This window comes from Amia ocellicauda, chromosome 13 (assembly GCF_036373705.1).
Source record: "Amia ocellicauda isolate fAmiCal2 chromosome 13, fAmiCal2.hap1, whole genome shotgun sequence".
Lineage (NCBI taxonomy): Eukaryota > Metazoa > Chordata > Actinopteri > Amiiformes > Amiidae > Amia > Amia ocellicauda.
Genome location: NC_089862.1, coordinates 16,004,567 through 16,021,361, shown reverse-complemented (window position 1 = coordinate 16,021,361; position 16,795 = coordinate 16,004,567).

Here is a 16,795-nt window from a genome sequence, read left to right as displayed (position 1 = left end):
GTTACAGCTCAAAATCTGAAACCCCAACACTGCTACAACCGAGCAGAGAAAAGGATTACAAAAAAGAATGGAATCCTTTCTTATTCAGTTGTTTTCCAAATATTATATATATATATATATATATATATATAAAAGAAGAAGAAGAAATAAAGAATAAGAGAGATGTCAGCAACCTAAGGAATTCATGACAAGGAAAAGATTAAATAGTACTCAGTGTTCATGGCAAAAACACAGTACATTGAGGAAAAAGGGAAAATGGTCCAAAATTCTTATGCAGGCCTCCTGTTGCTGTTGAGAACATTTCCATTTGTGGAACTTCAAGATTCATCATTTGGAAATTACAGCAGTCAATTGATTTCTCTTGGTAGTTTTTGTGTCTCAGGTTACAGTTCACAGAAGTTCCTTGAATGGAACTTTAAAATCATGGGGATTAAATAATGTAATGTTAATTCATCATTATTTATACTCAATGTTTCTATTTGTTTGTTTGTCTGTTTGCATATTGCTAAGGTAAAGATAATCTAAAAGGCTGGAATTTAAAGTTTAATTTAAGCAACCATATTGTAAACAAGTTCTTGCTAAATATGTCTTGTTAAACATCTTTCTTTATATATAGAAACATCAAAACATTTCCTGTCCATAATTGTAAAATGTATCTCTTCTAACCTAACAATCTCTTTAGTAAGCTTTTTTATTGGATTTATTGAAAGCTCTAACCTTCAGTAAAACCCACCATCTGATCTGTGGTAACTGTTTTATCCTTCTAATATACATTGCCTGGGAGTTGCATTCTCTAAACACAATTTTTGAAATATGCCTGTAACTAAAAGCCTAAGAGAACGGTGAGGTTACACTGTCCTGTTTCACATTTCATTTTAGTTTACTGACTTAATCAAATATAGATCTTTTCTGAGAGCTTTCAATCTGACACTAATCTGAGGGAACAGTCCACGTGAATTGATTCTGTCACGACCCCCCTGCTAAAGAGCTGTCTGATGCTGGAGTGCATGATGAATTGCACCCTGCTTCTAGACCTCTTATACGTTCTAACAGATACGCTCAGTTCTGCAAGTTAAAGGCAAATATGTAGCCCATGTAAGACAATAAGATTTCAAACAGAACATTGTATGGAACTGGGTCAGAATCTTCTTGTGTTTGTTTTTCCATTAAAAACTTGACAGTAGTACCTTTTTGCATGCAGGGTTCAGTTGTGTTGGGCTCATTATGTTGAGAGTCCCTTTATTTTTAGTTGTATTCCAAAATTACCCCGTTTTGTAATCTGATGTATTACTAGGCCGCTTAGTGTTATGGTATTGACATGTTTTGTACAGCTAATGATTTCATTTAGAATACAATAACATGTCACAGCTTTGGACTATTGGAATGCTTCAAAATGTATTCATCAATCAAAGATGGTTTTCACCTTTTTTTTTATTTTTTAATCAGCAAGCCAAGACTTGAGCAACATTTTTGTTGCTCCTCAGTGAGAGTCCACTTACTCTGAGGTTGTGTTGAGAAATGAATCAGCCTTTATCAGCCAACGGGATTGTGAAACAGCCCACATTTCTATAATATAATAAAAAAATAAAAAGGATGCATGTATATAGCTCAGCGATTGCCTCTTGCTGTGCAGCCAGGTGTATCTAGGTAGCTGCCAGGTATTTCCGCTAGAGTGTTTCCGTGGCTGGCATTTTCTGCTCTTCTTTTCTTGAAGTCTGTCGTTTTCCTACACTTCAGTGCATTGCCCGCATTCTCCACCAAGTGTGGCACTGTGGGGGATGCAGCTACAGTGCCCAGGGCTCGGGAGGCTCGCAAGTTAGGAACACAGGCATACACAATCATGGAAGCGGTGAAAGGAGGGTGGCTTATTATATAGAGTGCTGGGGCACAAATAAACAGACATACAAAAATGGAAACAAAATCCTAACTCCTTGTTGAGCTAAACTAAACATTATCCTAGTCTGTAATCTGTAAGCAAATCCAAAGTTTATGAATCAAGCCTGTTACTGTAATCAATTTGTCTCTCTTTCTCACTCACTCACTATGTATGTGTGTATGTCTGTTTGTATGTTTGCATTTTAAAAGTAGCAGGCTTTCTGTACCCCCTGATAACTGTTCATAATTATACACAACTCAATATTTTGACAAATCTTGAAATACACAAAATTCATAGAATTAAAGGGACATGGCTATAGATGTGTGTGTGTATATAGATATCAGTAGACAGATATTTTAGTAGAAACTACATACTAGAGAGTTTAAATACTCAAAAATGAACTATTGGTAGAATAAACACAGGGTATTCTTGCAATTCATGCACAGTTTGGTTACATGCAGAAACTGATACCACGAGTAGTTAGCAATGTCTGGAAAAATAAACAGAAAGGCAGGATGGACATTCTTTTGCCAGTGTGGGGTGAGCTAATCTTACTGGATTTCAATAACAAAAAGACACACGTTAATTTCCCAGAACAAAATGTATTGTAGGTCACATAAGTGCTTGTGCATGACGATACAAAATCCTCTGAATGTGGAAACACAGCGCAAAGTTGTTCAAGATTAGACTACATTGTACCTGTTATCCAAACAGATGTGGAGTCCCCTGAAGACTAATCATTTTAGTAACGTTTTCTAACATGAGTATTGTTTATGTCCTTCTGCAATTTAATGTCCATTTCCAATTTTTATTTTTCGAAACGATGGGGTTATTAAGGTGTACATATTACTTGGAAAAAGATAAATGACTTTCTTTAGAAAAAAATGTTTATAAAACAACATGCATAACAAACAAAAGAACAGCTTGTACAGCTTCAGTTACAGCAGCCGCTCTGTTTAAACAGCAGTGTAAGGATGATTCACACAAACCCCTGACGTGCCAGCCCTTTTATATACCCCAAACAGCTCCCATGACAGACAGTTTGTGGACTCCCCTTTAACCCAAACAATCAGCAGCCTATCCCTTATCCACCCCCTATTTCACCGGTCATTTCTGCGCCCTTCACTCATACAGCAACACCAGCACAACATACACACAAGTACACACATCCCCCACCATTATCTCTCATAAAATAACTATGAACAATAGTTCTACAGATCTACATTATCCCCCAACAGGTCATGTTACATTTGCAGCACATTACTTCAGCACAAATTAAAATTTCATTTGAAAGCAGTAAACAGGTGATGTCACGCAGAAAAGTTCAAACGTTATTTATCTTTCAGTCATGAACATGGTAATATTCAGCTTCTCTCCAACTGTTGTCTTCTAATCGCACTGAAAGACAAACGGTTTCCAGATGGAAATCCAGCTTTCGAGTGTCAGTTCGATTCACAAGTTCAGGGTCATCAGCCAAATGTCTAGGGTCGTGTCTGCAGCCGTTGTCCTCAAACATTCTGTGGTCAATATCCAAAGTGGGTTCTCAGACAAAGCGAAGGTCAAAAGTCAGTAAATCACAATCAATCAGTACTCTTCCTATCACACTCTGGCACATGCACACACTCACCGACTCACAAAGAAATGATTATTGCTGTTTTTATTATTATTGTGTGTTGGTTTGATGAATCAGAATTGGTGATTCTTTTCACCCTCTCCAGATCTCTGACCCTTCAGAGTCTGGTCAATTCTAGGTCATAAAACACATAAAAGATGTGCTGTGTTGTCTCTAAAGTCGACAGTTTAGGGGGGATATGGACATCTTGATAAAAAGCCATCATTCACAAGATGGGACTTCAGCCAGCTTGGCACCAGTTTAACACTTTCTCACACAATCAAAACCTGCATGTGTCAATTGCCCCCACTGCATGTCAAGATCAAAGAGGACATGAGATCATAACTCCTATGACAGCTACCTGATGAGCAGCCAATCAGCAGGCCATGTATCTATCACGTGCTGCTTCAGAATGAACTCTGAACCCACCAACATCAGCCACGGAGACTGTAGTAACAATTCTTCACATGTTGCTGACTTCCTGATATACAATAGCATATCTCTTAATGTATTTTTTACTAAATCTAATTCTGTTAACCATTTGAATAATTGGTACACATATATACTACTACTACCAACCTTCTGTTATCAAATTCTTCTCCTTGCTTCAGTCAGGCTCAGCAGGTTCAAAGAGAAGACTTCATTGTTGCATCACTTCTACAGAATCACTTTAATAAAGATAAAAGGACACAGAGCACTCAGAGTAGTGCAACGTAATTCTGCATTACAGCATATATGAGGCACACATCGACCTTGTATTCTTGCTAACCACATTGCTGAATTGTAGCCAATTGTTAACCCCTGGAGCAGTTCTATCACTAGTTGTTACCATGATTAAAGTCAAAACACGTATGTCTCCAAGGAACTATAGTTTTAAGAGCATCTTGCACTGAGTACCCGTGGCCTTCAAGACCCGCTCCAGGCTTTCCCAGTACACTGTATAGAGGTCACCTATCTGAAGACAATACAGAGAGACACAATACGCAATTTCATATTGAAGCCATATAAGCTTCAGTTTTAGAGCAATGGAAAGTAAGGAAGTATTCAAAGTTTGATTACACATAAGGTATTTATCCTTACGAGACAGACTATCAGATTATAACCCACAGACACTACTATTATGATTACTAATGTACATATTATAGTACTACTGCTTGCAACATATATATATATATATATATATATATATATATATATATATAGTAATTCAGATTAATTAACCTATCTGCTATTTTACTACCGCTATAAAATACAATCACATCTTATCACTGATGCATACTACTTCTAATCTAAATACTACTGCTTCTACTAACCTACAAACTGTCATTGATACAATCACCTTGTTTAACTGTGTGGAGGTTACTCCCAGGTCCTCCCACTTCAAAAAGGTCAGTAGCAGATAGAAAAGCGAACCACAAAAGTTACATTTTAGAGATGCCAGTGGAAACAGGCCATACATTACATTTACTATTTAATATATATATATATATATATATATATATATATATATTTATTTATTTATTAAGGTGTGTCAATGCTATGCATCTAATTAAAATACATGATGAAGTTTGAGTTATCAACTTTCCTCTTCATTTTAACTTGAAGCTTATTATACCAAACAGGTCTATGGTATAATGTAACAATGAATGACTTTGACTGTGAGTTACGTGCAAATGAGTTGAGACAACTTAAAATAATGTAATTGTTTAGTTTCATTTGTTGACAAACTCATTCATCTAAATGCAGACTGGTCAAAGCGTGGGGTCTTTGTTCCTTGAACTATATTGGGTCTTATTTTTGGATTTGATGTAATGAGAACCAAACTAAATGAAATAAATATGTCTCTATTGTTTTCACTTACAGCAATTGCTGGTTTTCCTTTTTTTGTTGTTTAGATTAGCATGCCATCAATGACATTCCAAGTTAAAACTTGGCTTCAATTGTCAGATTTGTCAGAATTTGGACCCTTTAATGGAAAATAATGTCTGCTTGCTTCACTCGGATACAATATGTCACCCCTATAGACTGGATATGTACTGTAATTTCAAAAAGAGAACTATTGCTTGGAATTACACCAGAAAATATCAGGATAGACTACGGATATATTTATAGTGGAAAACAGAAATGACACATTTACTAATGTTGATAATGAAGTCAGTTCCTCCTTATTGAATACTGCAGCCTATTACATTACTCATCTTCTAGCCATTTTAACCAGTCACTTTCTTCATAGCTATCAAATGCCCAGACTTTGTTCTTAAAGGATTTAATAATTTAAGGGGTGTTTCTTATTGTGTAAGATTTCTTTCACACAACACTAATGTATTGTAATACACACATATGGATTAGACACACAAATATCTTAAAATATAATATTTAATCCAACCTTCTCCCTATCAAAAAGGGTTTGGTCCAGAATAGGATATACTGACCTACAGTATTCTTTAAATGCAGAACATTCTATGCATAGGATGACATTTATACACAACATAGGTATATGAATGGTTGCTGCTCTGTGATTGGCTGGTTTGTTAAATGTGATTTGTAAAAGATTACAGGTCAGCTTGAAAGGTCAATCAGGTCTGCAACTTTCAATGTCACTGCAATGGTTTCCCATTAAATACAAATGTGTATAACAACAATAATAATTGAATATTATAGACATCCTAGTGTGCCACTAAAAATGAATGAACTAAAAAGTGTTTTCCTGATGTTTTTATCTCAGCTGTTAGATACCTCACCTTCCCAGCTGATATAACAAGGCTTTAATTTTCTCTTCCAGCCCTGTCTGCTGGCACCCCTAACTGTTTATCTGAACTCATCCCTGTTCAACTCCTGAACTAGGTAGCCAACCTTGATTTCATTAGTCACCTAGAAGCATTTTTCTCCTCTGATTTGTTTAAATAAATATCACGTAGGGTGGCACTTGCTATGTCAGAATATAATAGTTAGACTCCTCCACCTAGAGTAAAAGTAAAGCTTTGCCATTTCCCTATTGGTCTTAAGAGTTCCTCACACAGACTCGGAAGGCAAGAATTTCCAGGGCATTCAAACGACACAGGTGAATTTTGTTTTTGTTCTATTACTCTTACAGGAAGTGTAATTACAAAACTAGCCAGGGCACAAAATGCGGTGAGCAGTGCAGTTTGGTTTGTTTGGAGCTACAGTGAGGGAAAAAAGTATTTGATCCCCTGCTGATTTTGTACGTTTGCCCACTGACAAAGAAATGATCAGTCTTTAATTTTAATGGTAGGTGTATTTTAACAGTGAGAGACAGAAAAACAACAAAAAAATCCAGAAAAACGTATTTCAAAAAAGTTATATATTGATTTGCATGTTAATGAGGGAAATAAGTATTTGATCCCCTATCAATCAGCAAGATTTCTGGCTCCCAGGTGTCTTTTATACAGGTAACGAGCTGAGATTAGGAGCTCTCTCTTAAAGGGAGTGCTCCTAATCTCAGCTCGTTTCCTGTATAAAAGACACCTGTCCACAGAAGCAATCAATCAATCAAATTCCAAACTCTCCACCATGGCCAAGACCAAAGAGCTGTCCAAGGATGTCAGGGACAAGATTGTAGACCTACACAAGGCTGGAATGGGCTACAAGACCATCGCCAAGCAACTTGGTGAGAAGGTGACAACACTTGGTGCGATTATTCGCAAATGGTAGAAACACAAAATAACTGTCAGTCTCCCTCGGTCTGGGGTTCCATGCAAGATCTCACCTCGTGGAGTTTCAATGATCATGAGAACGGTGAGGAATCAGCCCAGAACTACACGGGAGGATCTTGTTAATGATCTCAAGGCAGCTGGGACCATAGTAACCAAGAAAACAATTGGTAACACACTACGCCGTGAAGGACTGAAATCCTGCAGCGCCCGCAAGGTCCCCCTGCTCAAGAAAGCACATGTACAGGCCCGTCTGAAGTTTGCCAATGAACATCTGAATGATTCAGAGGAGAACTGGGTGAAAGTGTTGTGGTCAGATGAGACCAAAATCAAGCTCTTTGGCATCAACTCAACTGCCGTGTTTGGAGGAGGAGGAATGACCCCAAGAACACCATCCCCACCGTCAAACATGGAGGTGGAAACATTATGCTTTGGGGGTGTTTTTCTGCTAAGGGGACAGGACAACTGCACCGCATCAAAGGGACGATGGACGAGGCCATGTACCATCAAATCTTGGGTGAGAACCTCCTTCCCTCAGCCAGGGCACTGAAAATGGGTCGTGGATGGGTATTCCAGCATGACAATGACCCAAAACACACAGCCAAGGCAACAAAGGAGTAGCTCAAGAAGAAGCACATTAAGGTCCTGGAGTGGCCTAGCCAGTCCCTCATTAACATGCAAATCAATATATAACTTTTTTGAAATACGTTTTTCTGGATTTATTTGTTGTTATTCTGTCTCTCACTGTTAAAATACACCTACCATTAAAATTATAGACTGATCATTTCTTTGTCAGTGGGCAAACATACAAAATCAGCAGGGGATCAAATATTTTTTTCCCACACTGTATATATGTGAAACCTCTGACAGTGACGAATCGCACCCTGATGTAAATCAACCAAACAGACGGAGACCACTAGAAAGGACAGTGATCTTGGTTTGTTTGAAAGCAAACTTGGTATATTTGCAACATTGGTCCGCAATGTTTTTGCAACGTGAAAGCAAGCACATTCTGGTACACTTGGAAATGAATCACTTCAAACAGGGAAACAAACTGTGTAAATGATGTCCTCAAACGCAAAAGGAACTTCTCAGCCTTGTCGCACAAACTACCACCCAATGGTGCAGTCCTTGCAAAATGTCTTTGATGAAATACACAATAATCTCTCTGTATGTTCTGTTTCTTCTGTGGTTAAATAATCAAATAAAGAAAGACCACATGTAAAATATTCTCTGTTTTTGAAAATGTTTTGTTTGTTTTTTAGACAGATTGTCCGCAGTAAACTGCAAGAGAACTGAGCGCAATGTGAAACCAATAGAATTGTGGTCCGCAGCTATAAGTGGACTACACAAACAATCCTGAATTCGCTTTCAATTAAATCAAGCTGAATTCAGTTTTCCTGGAGTGAAACCAATCATACCTAAACCTAACAAATATTGTTGATTTGCAAGTGAACTAAGTGTGAAAGTGCCCTTAGCGTGCCTTTGTATGTGCAGTATCCTCACTTGACCTCATTTTCCAAGGTTGACATTCAGCGGTCACACCCAAAAGAAGCCACAACCAGCTCAAACCAACAAACCTTAAGGGAGAGAGAACAGTCCATCTGAGCAGCAGACAAAGAGAAAACAGCATTAAGCAGCAAAAGAAATCCTAAAGATCGCCTATAATACATTCAGTTCCTATATATGCCCCTTTTCAAAATGTTCACCTTTTGTTGCCTTATATATTAGGCAGCAAGTGAACATTTTGTCCTCAAAGTTGATGTGTTAGAAGCAGGAAAAATGGGCAAGCGTAAGGATCTGAGTGACTTTGACAAGGGCCAAATTGTGATGGTTAGACGACTGGGTCAGAGCATCTCCAAAACTGCAGCTCTTGTGGGGTGTTCCCAGTCTGCAGTGGTCAGTACCTTTCAAAAGTGGTCCAAGGAAGGAAAAGCGGTGAACAGGCTCATTGATGCACGTGGGGAGCAAAGGCTGGCGCGTGTGGTCCGATCCAACAGATGAGCTACTGTAGCTCAAATTGCTGAAAAAGTTAATGCTGGTTCTGATAGAAAGGTGTCAGAACACACAGTGCAGCGCAGTTTGTTGCGTATGGGGCTGCGTAGCCGCAGACCAGTCAGGGTGCCCATGCTGACCCCTGTCCACTGCCGAAAGCGCCTACAATGGGCATGTGAGCATCAGAACTGGACCACAGAGCAATGGAAGAAGGTGGCCTGGTCTGATGAATCACGTGTTCAAGGTGTTGACTTGGCCTCCAAATTCCCCAGATCTCAATCCAATCAAGCATCTGTGGGATGTGCTGGACAAACAAGTCTGATCCATGGAGGCCCCACCTCGCAACTTACAGGACTTAAAGGATCTGCTGCTAACGTCTTGGTGCCACATACCACAGCACACCTTCAGAGGTCTAGTGGAGTCCATGCCTCGACGGCTCAGGGCTGTTTTGGCATTAAAAGGGGGACCTACACAATATTAGGCAGGTGGTCATAATGTTATATATATACACTCACCTAAAGGATTATTAGGAACACCATACTAATACTGTGTTTGACCCCCTTTCACCTTCAGAACTGCCTTAATTCTACGTGGCATTGATTCAACAAGGTGCTGAAAGCATTCTTTAGAAATGTTGGCCCATATTGATAGGATAGCATCTTGCAGTTGATGGAGATTTGTGGGATGCACATCCAGGGCACGAAGCTCCCGTTCCACCACATCCCAAAGATGCTCTATTGGGTTGAGATCTGGGGACTGTGGGGGCCAGTTTAGTACAGTGAACTCATTGTCATGTTCAAGAAACCAATTTGAAATGATTCGACCTTTGTGACATGGTGCATTATCCTGCTGGAAGTAGCCATCAGAGGATGGGTACATGGTGGCCATAAAGGGATGGACATGGTCAGAAACAATGCTCAGGTAGGCCGTGGCATTTCAACGATGCCCAATTGGCACTAAGGGGCCTAAAGTGTGCCAAGAAAACATCCCCCACACCATTACACCACCACCACCAGCCTGCACAGTGGTAACAAGGCCATCTGTACCATCTGTATCTGTACCATCTGAATGTCTCAACAGAAATCGAGACTCATCAGACCAGGCAACATTTTTCCAGTCTTCAACTGTCCAATTTTGGTGAGCTTGTGCAAATTGTAGCCTCTTTTTCCTATTTGTAGTGGAGATGAGTGGTACCCGGTGGGGTCTTCTGCTGTTGTAGTCCATCCGCCTCAAGGTTGTACGTGTTGTGGCTTCACAAATGCTTTGCTGCATACCTCGGTTGTAACGAGTGCTTATTTCAGTCAAAGTTGTTCTTCTATCAGCTTGAATCAGTCGGCCCATTCTCCTCTGACCTCTAGCATCAACAAGGCATTTTCGCCCACAGGACTGCCGCATACTGGATGTTTTTCCCTTTTCACACCATTCTTTGTAAACCCTAGAAATGGTTGTGCGTGAAAATCCCAGTAACTGAGCAGATTGTGAAATACTCAGACCGGCCCATCTGGCACCAACAACCATGCCACGCTCAAAATTGCTTAAATCACCTTTCTTTCCCATTCAGACATTCAGTTTGGAGTTCAGGAGATTGTCTTGACCAGGACCACACCCCTAAATGCATTGAAGCAACTGCCATGTGATTGGTTGGTTAGATAATTGCATTAATGAGAAATTGAACAGGTGTTCCTAATAATCCTTTAGGTGAGTGTATATATATATATATATATATATATATATATATATATATATATATATATATATATATATTATAGAAAGTTGTAGAAAATGTATTTAAATATATAAACTGAAATAGCTCGTTGGATAAATGTCTACCCCTCTTGTAATAGCAATCCTTAATTAGCTCAGGTTTAAGCAATTGCCTTCAAAATCACACAGCAAGTTAAGTCGCCTCCGCCTGTGTTATATTCTAGTGATTCATATCATTTCAGGATACAATCAGCAGTTCCTGTAGGTTCCCTCTGCTGGGTAGAGCATTTCAATGCGAAGACTCAACCATGAGCATGAAGAAGCTTAAGAGATGAAAGGTGTATGGCACCACCAAAACCCTCTCTAGATCAGGCTATCCCTCCAAACTGGACAACCGAGCAAGAACGAGACTCGTCATCAGTGAGGCTTCAAAGAGGACAACAGCAATTTTTTAAGAGCTACAGGCTAAGAGCTACACTCGTCAAAGTGTGCATGTGACAACAATATCCCAAGCACTCCACAAATCTGTCCTGTAAACACAAACCAATTACTGAAAAATGTATGCCATTAGTCATCATCCATGACATAAAAACCAGAATGAAAAATAAATTCTTGAAATGATGTTTGAAGAATTGAAAGAGAAACTAGGACCAGCAACATAATTCAAAAAGAAATAATAATCAATCATTGATTTTTAATATTGATCTTTATATTAAAGCTGTCAGATGATTAAATATATATATATATATATATATCCTTGAAAAACTTCACACAAAAAACTAAATAAATTGGAAAAACAAAACACTCTGTATCACTTGAAAGTAACCAAAATTTAATTAAGCAAATTACATTTGTTCTAGTGATCCACTTCCTTTGAAAAAAACAATCAGAAAGCAAGTGAAATTCAGAGTACATACAGAAGCCAGCATTCAATGGCATATCAGCTATATACAATCAGGCAACCGAACCAGAAACTATAATGAACAGGAAATTAAATCTGACATTCGATCTTTACAACGGAAGTTGAAATAAATTGCTCATTTAATAAAAAGTCATACTTCGTAAAGTAAGATCGAGCATATGGCTATTTTCTATCATGTACTATACACAATCCAATGAGTATTTTATCTAAGGGTAGGGTCCCGTGTATTAACACCATGCTGATCTAAATTTTACATAGAGATATAACAGTTATTATTAAATGTAAGAAATTGCAGTATGAACGGAAGGATTAGGAATAGATATTTTAAGAATATATATTTTAAATGACATCTTTGTTTATCTTAGATAAATATGAAGATAGATTGATATATACATCGATAGATAAATAGATCAATAGATAGATTGTGCTCTGGCTCATGATTTACAGATGCTTGTGGTTGTTTACTGTGGGGAGAAGTCTATCTAACCAATACAATATATTTTAAATTGATGCAGCTCCGCAGACTGGACAATTCCAGATTAGAACCAAATAAACTAGATTTACAAAATTTGGTAAAAAGTTCATTTTATTTGAGTTACTTCATGAGATTGTGTGGAAGAGAAAGTAAGAGCTTCCTGTGGTCGGTGCTGTCTGACAGAGGCTGGTGTTAATTTAGCCTCTTTGTGAAACAGAAAGAGGAAGGAGGGTGCTACTGCTGGATTAATACCAGAGACAGGAATTGAGGGATATCTTGTATTGACCTTTTTTCACATGCTACTGATTATTGGTGTGGTTTGCTTGGCTATCTTGGCTTGGATCAAACTGCCTATAATTCATGATAAGTAGTGTGATTTATATAGTAAATGTACTATACTATCACTGACATTTAATAGCATCAATATAATATCTCAAAACAACATAGTACTCCAGCTTTGGTACAGTTTTATGTTGATACATGTTTTAAATGATCTTACATCGATTTGTTATCTTTATGTTATTGAAATAGACTGGTTAGAATAAGTCCTCAAATAAAAAGGGATCACACTACTTGGCTATCACACCTGCAGACACTCTTTGTTCTGTCACAGACCTAGAGCAGTTCTGTTTTTTGGTTCATCTTTAATCATCCCGCAAAGTATATTTATGCTGGTTGTACTCCTCGTGTTTACTCTGCTGTCATGCTCATTCAATAACACGTCCATTGCATCCATTTCAAAACCTTATAGTTATTCAACTGGCCAAGCATAGTGGTTTATGTGTTTGCTTGTTTTATTACTGCTGCAGCATATTTAGTCCTGCTCCACAATGGTTTGGTCTTGTTATGGTGCACACAACATAAATGTTGTAATCAGATATGTACTTGTCCCTCTGAATTTCAGCCGTGTCATACAAGGACCTTTCCACAAGGCCTGAATATATTTCAGTCCAGGCCTCTAGGACCAGTGTTGAGATCTCTCCTGCAGGCTATTCTGTTTCCCTTCATGGCAGTCTATTAGTCCCTCACTCGCAGTCTGTTGCAGTAAAAAGCTCCTGAAAAGTCTTCTAAGAACTGACTAGGAAAGAGTGCAGACAGGGTTAAAAAAGGATGTCAAACCTGTCACTAAAACATCATGGATAACAGTCAAGGTTACAGGTACAGGTATTAGTTTCTATTATATTTACTCTCATGCAAGCATGAGAAGGAAATTTAGAAGCTAGTTAGTGGATAAACAATTATTATTGTAAATAGCAATCTAAAATGTAAGCAAAATAGATAACCATGCAGGGTTCTGTGTTTTCTCATCTTACAAAAAAATGTTTATTAACAGGTTCTTCCCCATTTTATGAAATTGGTCAGAGTGTTGCAGCTTCTACTGCAGCACACATACATACACAGATATCCCTCAAAACTGGTATTGGCTTTCTGTTGTATGTTCAAGCAAGAGACAACGCACCAAATTAAGAAGATGTAATTAGCATGTGCCATTTAATGTACCTATTCACCTAAATAAAGGCAATGATAACAGAATAAATCACTGTTTGGTAGCAAGCAAAGCTATGAATGTTTCTGCCTATACTCACTCTACTGTTTTCATAGGTGTTTTACATCACAATAGCCAGAGTTTGGTAATTAAGTGTGTGTTTTGGATAAAAAAACAAACAGAACATATTTATTGAATGTGATATTTCCAGATTCAAAGAGCATCTTTGCATTTACAGTAAATCTACTGTATTTTTACAACCACATAACAATATTTAAGGCAAGTTGTTGATTTTTTTCCATTGAGAGGAATGACCTTGCTGATGCATAGAGGGACTTCCACAATGGAACATTCTTTGACACTCAGATATCATCTGCAAAGGATTATTAAATAAAGCCACTTAAATAAACCATTACATCAACATGAGGCCAAAATTGGCTTCTGTCAGTAACATCTTGCATGCAAAGGGTTTGTTTCTGCATTCTGCACACCATCAGGAAAAATTAAAATGTGTTTTTGTTTAATGGTAGAGTCTGTTTAAAAAAGAGTGAATACAAAAAAGTGACGGCATGTGTTATATAAACCTAGAGGGAGAAGACTTAAAAAGTAGTACTTTTTCCTTTAGTTAATAGCTATAATATTCAGTATTTTTAAAAATGGTTTTAATTTGGGAAGTTATGTATTTTGTGGTGCATAGCAGGAAATTATTGTTGTGTCTTATATAAACAGAGTGGATAGTAAGCCTGTGAAATCGCTGTGGTTATGCTGTATTAGCAGAGCAACTGCATGAGTTAATAATTTGTGTGGCCACCCCTTATACAGCATCATCACATAAATATTCCTAAGGTTACTATGCTGAACTATTTCCACATATTCTCTCAAGATATCCCTCCAGGTTTCCTACAGTGCATTCCAGGATTCCTGTGTTGTTGGCTAGAGATTCTGAATCCCTACACCGAGGATTAACATACTCTCAATTGCCTGCCTCTGTTGGCTCACAAAACCACTGACACTTTCCAATTCTCTTCCTAATATGTCCGGCATCAATTTCACATTTTTGACACAAAGGACCTCTCTTTATTTTGTAATTCGTGCTCATTTCAATTGACACATTCTGTGAGATTCCTTTAGTTTAGATTCCCATTGTTTTAATTATTTAACCTTTTTAAATTTTATGACAATAAAATTTAAAATGTAGTGTTGAGACTATGTGGCATTTTCTTGCCTTACTGCATCGTGGTGCTCTATTTTTAATGATAAATAAATGTTTCAGCACTGAGAAATGGCTGAAAAGACTCACCACAGACTCACTGTGAACTCTGTTCCAGATACATGACACACAGGAAGCAAAAGACAGCAAGGACCCCCCTTCTGAAACTCTCTCTCCATCTCTGTCTCTGCCTCTCTCCTTATGCACAGTATGGAGTTGTGGAAGTGTATGATCTAGTGTTGTCTGTCTATACAGTACATCTCATCATTCTGCACGTCTATACTGTGCATTAGGGAGAGAGAAAGAGAGAGAAATAAGATCATAGCTCAGCAGCTTTACAGTACTGGCATATATTTATTCATATGTATACATACATTTATTTTGTGGCATATGAATAATATTAGGATCAGATGGAGTTTGTTTGTTTTAGTTTGTGGTGGTTGTGTTTTTTTAACCGTATATTAAAACCATGTAACAAATGTGTGAATTTCATACAATGGTGCAAGGATAGTCATATTGGAAACGTTTTGTGGTCTCCAAGTATTGACCCAAGGCCAATGTTACACCCTGAGGTTGTGTACCCTCGCATGGCTTACAACAAGCTGATGCAGACAAACAATAGTGATCTTAGCTGTAACCAGAGGATTTAATTAATATGGATCTGGGTGGTGAATGTTACAAGGAGGAACAGGAAACTGAAAAATCTTACCTAAGGTCAAAGGTGATTTCAAAGGCCGGGAAGCAGAAGCACATGTGGAATGATTGTAAACACTGGATCTGGTGATAGTTATTTTTTTTCTATTTGGGCTTTAAGAATTGATTGTCTGTAAAAAAGGGGGTGGGACTTTGGAGATAAAAGGCAGGCTCCCACCTAGACATAGGCAGCTCTGCATTAGAGCTGTGGGCAGGCAGAACTGTTGTCTCTCACCACAGCCTGTACCAAGGAGGGAAGTTGTATTAGCTATAGCTTTCTTTGGTTGCTGGAATATTATTTAAGTTGCAGATTTTATTTCCAACTGGATTGTTCACAGTAGACATATAGCAGTGTATGTACAGCATTGTGAATACTTTTTCTTTTCTTTTTTTTGTGGACATTGACTTTGTTACTGCCTGGCCCATTGGCATACGATCATGTAGCCCCTTAGAATAGGAGCCTATGACCCATGACCCATGGCCCAGGCCTGGTTTCCAGAAGTGGGATGGTTCCTGACCACGATAAAGACTTCGAAAGACAGCCACAATGGTCGCAGGGGACACCAGCACCAAATCCAAGCCGGTGATGCTGGGAGCAACACGAGGCTGGTAATGATATTGACTCTTATCTCTACATTTGAGGAAGTGGTAGAAGCATGTGGGTGGCCACAGGAGCAATGGCCAATTCATATGGCAGGACTACAAACTTTGTTACAGCTGTGGCCAGCAGTACCATAAGGCAGTGTGTAGCAAGGCACATGAAAGGGAAAGACAATTTGTGCTATGTTCCTGGGGGGTATGTTCTGTACAGGTGAATGGACAGCCAGCACATGCCTTTATGGAGCTCTGATTCACACACATTAGCCAACCAAGACTGTCCTCCACCAACCACCAGAAAGGAAGTGTGGCCCATCCTGGGTTTGGTGGGTTGGAATTGACGTTCATTTTTCTGATTTTGCACACCCCCTGAATGAGCTGACTAGGATGAAAGGATCAACTAGTATTGAGTGGACTTGTGCAGCCGAGGAGGCTTTTTAGAACCACATTATCAGGCATGGCCCAGTGCTCTCCAGCCCAGACTCCTGGTGACCCTTTGTTCTCCAGACCAATGCGTCAGGCCTAGGAATTGTTTTGGCTCAAGGAGTGGAGGG